Source organism: Siphateles boraxobius, unplaced genomic scaffold, assembly GCF_051911475.1.
Source record: "Siphateles boraxobius isolate OS27281-9 unplaced genomic scaffold, OSU_SipBor_1 7, whole genome shotgun sequence".
Lineage (NCBI taxonomy): Eukaryota > Metazoa > Chordata > Actinopteri > Cypriniformes > Leuciscidae > Siphateles > Siphateles boraxobius.
Window position 1 is genome coordinate 41,536,768 of NW_027509197.1, and position 5,733 is coordinate 41,542,500.

The 5,733-nt window shown below is 41.2% G+C and overlaps 1 protein-coding gene across 4 annotated transcripts in view; it reads right to left on the reverse strand.

Moving 5' to 3' along the window:
* Nucleotides 1–4,701: 4,701 nt before the first annotated feature.
* cnmd (chondromodulin) overlaps nt 4,702–5,733 on the reverse strand; it is an 8,943-nt gene continuing 7,911 nt past the window's right edge. For all 4 annotated transcript variants that reach the window (XM_077217076.1, XM_077217074.1, XM_077217073.1 and 1 more), the window contains exon 7: nt 4,702–5,733. This exon is cut by the window's right edge. The gene's annotated coding sequence lies outside the window, so the exon portion shown is untranslated.

The window sequence follows — 5,733 nt, forward strand, 5'->3', positions numbered from 1 at the left end:
ACTGTTATATAAAGGTGTTTATTTTTCTTCTTCTCGTTAACATGTTAAACGCCAAAAATAAAAACAACGCAGGTTCTGATGACCTCAAAAGTCCATCAGTTTTTCGTCCGTCGTGTTTTTTTTAGCGCCGTGCAACCATTGATCCAAAATAAAGGTTTGTGTTTACCTAATATGTGTGTTTGTGTGTGTGTACTGTGTATAATTATTTTGTATATATACATACACACACACACGCATGTATATATTTTAGAGTTTCTATATAAAATATTTATATTTCTATATAATATAAATTATTTATAAATACATATACAGTATATGCATGCTAATATTTCTTAAATATAGACATGAATGTGTTTATTTATATACAAAATAATTATACATAATTCACAAACATATATTATGTAAACACATACTTTTATTTTGAATGCGATCAATTGTTGCCCAGCTTTAGTTTTTTCTGCGTATCTAAATGCCGTTTTTGACCAATCAGTATCAAGTATTCCTGAAAGCAGTTTAATAATAGAACACTAAAAATCACTTACACATACTTAATTCAATTATATTATAGCCTATGTCACACATACTGTAGGCATATATATTATATTATGCTGTCATGCACTAGATAGGCGTCAGCAAAACTCATATTTGTCATGATCTGACTGTGAAAAGGTCATGAACTCGTCACAAGGAGAACATCAATGCACTTCTCAAAATATCTGTAAAATAGAGCAATGCATAAACCTCAAACCATCTCCCGTCTGAACTTAATGTTAAAATGTGTGAGCACTTGCTGAAGGCAGTGCGTGTGTCCTGACATGCACATCTCACACACTTCCTGCCAGAGTGAATCTGGTTCCAGTAGATGCTCGTGTTCCGCACTGGGACGGCACTGGTGTGACGAAACACATACTGAGAGTTCACTCGCTCGGCAAACTCCAGCTTTATACATCATTACAGCTAAATCCTCCATGCTCTCGGAACTCGCTGTGCCTGTTTGTGGAAAAACAATCAATAATGAATAATAAATAAATAAATGAAGACAGACTAGACAGCCTTCGAATTATTGAAGTGGATAAGGTGTTTTTATATGTGAAATATCATATTTTATTTAGAGGACTTTTTCAGGAACTGTAGCAGAACTCATGTTAGATAAGATGATGAGAGATTTCTCCAAGAGGGAAAACACACGTTCATCACCAGTTATTATCAGCATCACAAATCTGTACAAAAACACCTCATGCTTTTAGTTATAGTGCACAACGTGAAATATTTCTGCTGCATTTTACATCATAAATTTGTTTATGTGTCAGAATCACCCATTTTTTTTACATGCATATTTAAATGAAAAGATTTTCACTTTGCTCTCAGACGTTTGTAACTCACATTTCAAAGAATGTGCTTTTAATTTAAACTGAAATTACTGGAGGAAAGTTAAATACGCCGAAACGTTTCTGAAAAGCTCAAGGTGTTTCATTTAAATCTTACACTACACACACTTAAATATCTCAGTGGGTTAATTCATGGATTAGCGATTACTGTCTTGTCTCCTTATTTCTTTGATAGTAAACCAGGCCTAAGCTTGATGAGTTATTAAAGCCTACGCAGAGGATTTAGTAAAATGATGTTGCAACTCTTAAACACCAGACGATATTAGTTTCATCCACGCAGAACTTGTTAATTGCCTGGAGGCTAGAAGTGTATTTTACAGTTTGCATGTTATAAATGCAATGCAGATATTCATTTTCATGTAGTTGTTCATGTAAAGATGAAGATTTAATTTCTGCATTATCAAACACATGAATGACTGTTCAGACTGGTCTAAACTCAAAGCATTAGTTCCTCTAGTGGCTCAGAAATAATAAAACACACTTTACTTTCGGTGAACATTAGTGAATGCGTGAACTAACAATGTTTTCACTGCATTTATTAATCTTTCCTAATGTAAATTAAAGCTCCAGTAGGTAGCTTTTGTAAACAAATATTTGTTAAAACTGTCATTATGTCCTGACAGTAGAATATGAGACAGATAATCTGTGAAAAAAATCAAGCTCCTCTGGCTCCTCCCTGTGGTCCTACTGCCATTTGCAGAAATACACCGCTCCCGGTCAGAAACAGCCAATCAGAGCCAGGAGGAATGTCTTAGCAGTGTCAATCACGCTCGTGTACGCGCTGATCACCCCTCTCTTGCACAGCGCGAGCGCGTACCGTCGTTCGTGACTCTCCTGTTCGAACTCGTTCATCCAAATGAACGAATCTTTTTTCGAGTCATTTCGTTCATTCAACGAACGAATGACTCAAAAAAGATTCGTTCATTTTGATGAACGAGTTCGAACAGGATCACGAACGTGCATCACAGAACAGAGCAAGGCGAGCATTTGTGCTTATAAAACTTAAAGTTTTGTATTTATTTTTGAAATGACCGATCGTTTCGCTAGATAAGACCCTTATTCATCGTCTGGTATCGTTTAAAACCCTTTGAAGCTGCGCTGAAACTGTCATTTGGTCCTCGAACCGTTTGTGTCCTATTGAAGTCCATTATATGGAGAAAAAGCCTGGAATGTTTTCATCAAAAACCTTCATTTCTTTTCGACTGAAGAAAGAAAGACATGGACATCTTGGATGACATGGGGGTGAGTAAATTATCAGCAAAAGTTTTTTTCAAAGTGAACTAATCCTTTAACGTTATCTTACTAGCTATTTATAACTTATAGAAAGAGTGCAACGTTATAAAGTTACATGTATTGCAAAATACATAATGATTTGAGGACCAAGTTTGTAGTCAAACAATGGGCAGGCCATAGTCAATGTAAAGCATATTGTTGATGTTTCGTCCCTATTAGTGAATGTTCCATAACTGTTTATAATCCGCCGTCATCGGTGGTCCTGCTTACTAGCCTGCGCGTTCACGGCAGGCTCCGCTGTGGGGGAGGAGCTGTGGAGGGAGGAGCTGTGGAGGGAGGAGCTGTGGGGGAGGAGCTGTGTAGGGAGGAGTTGTGGAGGGAGGAGCTGTGGAGGGAGGAGCTGTGGAGGAAGGAGCTGTGGGGGAGGAGCTGTGGGGGAGGAGCTGTGGAGGGAGGAGCTGTGGAGGGAGGAGCTGTGGGGGAGGAGCTTTGGGGGAGGAGCTGTGGGGGAGGAGCTGTGGAGGGAGGAGCTGTGGAGGGAGGAGCTGTGGAGGGAGGAGCTGTGGGGGAGGAGCTGTGGAGGGAGGAGCTGTGGGGGAGGAGCTGTGGAGGGAGGAGCTGTGGGGGAGGAGCTGTGGAGGGAGGAGCTGTGGAGGGAGGAGCTGTGGGAGAGGAGCTGTGGGGGAGGAGCTGTGGAGGGGGGAGCTGTGGGGGAGGAGCTGTGGGGGGAGGAGCTGTGGGGGGAGGAGCTTGGGGGGAGGAGCTGTGGGGGAGGAGCTGTGGAGGGGGGAGCTGTGGAGGGAGGAGCTGTGGGGGAGGAGCTGTGGAGGGAGGAGCTGTGGAGGGAGGAGCTGTGGAGGGAGGAGCTGTGGAGGGAGGAGCTGTGGAGGGAGGAGCTGTGGAGGGGGGAGCTGTGGGGGAGGAGCTGTGGGGGGAGGAGCTGTGGAGGGAGGAGCTGTGGGGGAGGAGCTTTGGGGGAGGAGCTGTGGAGGGAGGAGCTGTGGGGGAGGAGCTGTGGAGGGAGGAGCTGTGGAGGGAGGAGCTGTGGAGGGAGGAGCTGTGAGGGAGGAGCTGTGGAGGGAGGAGCTGTGAGGGAGGAGCTGTGAGGGAGGAGCTGTGGGGGAGGAGCTGTGGAGGGAGGAGCTGTGGGGGAGGAGCTGTGGAGGGAGGAGCTGTGGAGGGAGGAGCTGTGGAGGGAGGAGCTGTGTGGGAGGAGCTGTAGCGCAGCAGAGAGCAAGGGGGTTGGACCTGTAAGTTGTGCTTGTTCAAATTTTCAGGCTAAGTCAACATTTTCTCAAAACTCCCTACTGCAGCTTTAAAGGTGACATATTATGCCCCTTTTCACCAGATGTAATGTGAATCTATGGTGACCCCAAAATATGTCAAGTCAAGTCACCTTTATTTATATAGCGCTTTTTACAATACAGATTGTATCAAAGCAGCTTCACAGTGATAACATGAAAATAATATAACAGAGTTTGTTTCTAAAAGAAAATTGAGTCAACGTCCACCTTAAGTAAGGCAGATCAATAATATTATTGAATATTAAATGTCCCCAACTAAGCAAGCCAAAAGCCAAGGCAACAGTGGCAAGGAACCAAAACTCCATCAGGTGACAGAATGGAGAAAAAACCTTGGGAGAAACCAGACTCAGTCGGAGGGCCAGTTCTCCTCTGGCCAACGAAGGAACAGTGCATGATTTATGATTCGGGCAGCATTACAAGGCAGATTGGATCGGAACATTTAGAATATTTATCCATTTCCATCTTTTGGAAGTCCAAGTAATCACGCCGGTGTTGAGACGAGTTGTTGAGGATCAGTGCCGTCCACCATAGAGGGTCCAATATGTCTGTGAATTTCAGCTGAAAATCCCCCGGGATCTTTTATCATTGCTTGTTAAATCATGTTCTCTGTGTCGGTAAAGCACCAGACCCGATTATAGCTCTCAAACACAGAAAAGTCTGATTTTCATCATGTCACCTTTAATATGTTCATTTCAGTTCATAGTGCATTAACTAATGTTAACAGATCTAAAAATGTTTTAGTAAATGTGACCCAAAAAAACAGTCACAAGGTTTCATTTTTGAAATTGAGATTTATTGATGTATGGTTTGTTATGATAGGACAATATTTGAAAATCTGAGGGTGCAAAAAAAAAAATAAACATTGAGAAAATCTCCTTTAAAGTTGTGCATTTATGTTTGTGATTTTGCTGCATCCACTCACAGAATATATTTTTTATATATTTACTGTAGGAAATTTACACAATATCTTCATGGAACATGATCTTTACTTAATATCCGAATTATTTTTGGCATAAAATAAAAATCGATTATTTTGACCCATAAAAAGTATTGTTGGCTTTGTTGTGACTGGGTTTGTGGTTCAGGGTCACAAATGTAGAAGTTAATAAGATGAATAAATACTGTAGCATTAACCAATATAGTTGTTATCTAACCTTCTAGTAAAGTGTTACCTTAAAGTGTGTATCATTCAAAAAACATCTTTTGATAATCCTAAAAACTACATATTCTCAACTAGTGCTAGTTATATGTTTATTTGTATATCAAAACACATCGAAGTCTGACATTTGTTGGTTACATTGGAGCTTTGAGTCGCTTCCCAGCAAGCAGTTTTGTGTTTTAAAGACGTCTAATAGCCGTCCACACACAGCCTGATGTCCAGGATAAAACACGGCAACATTTGAACATGTAAAAGACGTCTAAACCATCGCCCAAGAATAGACGGATCATCGATCAGATAAAGACATGAGTGAAGAAATGACACCAAACACCGTGTAATCACTGTTGACTTTGCTTACATGATGGAAATATATCATACATCTCAACAGTTATTTTGGCAAAAACAACATGTAACAAATTCAAGGTTATTTTGTCTAGAAGTGTGTAACTCGCAGCCGGACTATACCGGCTCTATAGATAACCCAGGCGGACACACTGCACAAACGCTGTTCTTACTCAGTATTTCTGTCTCGTTTCCAGTCCAAATAACAAAGAATTCTGAAATCAAGATGGATTTACTAAAGTAGTGCACTGTCATAAGATATTATGTCTTGCTGTCTGCGGGAAGAAGTGAGTTTTTGCTTAAATAA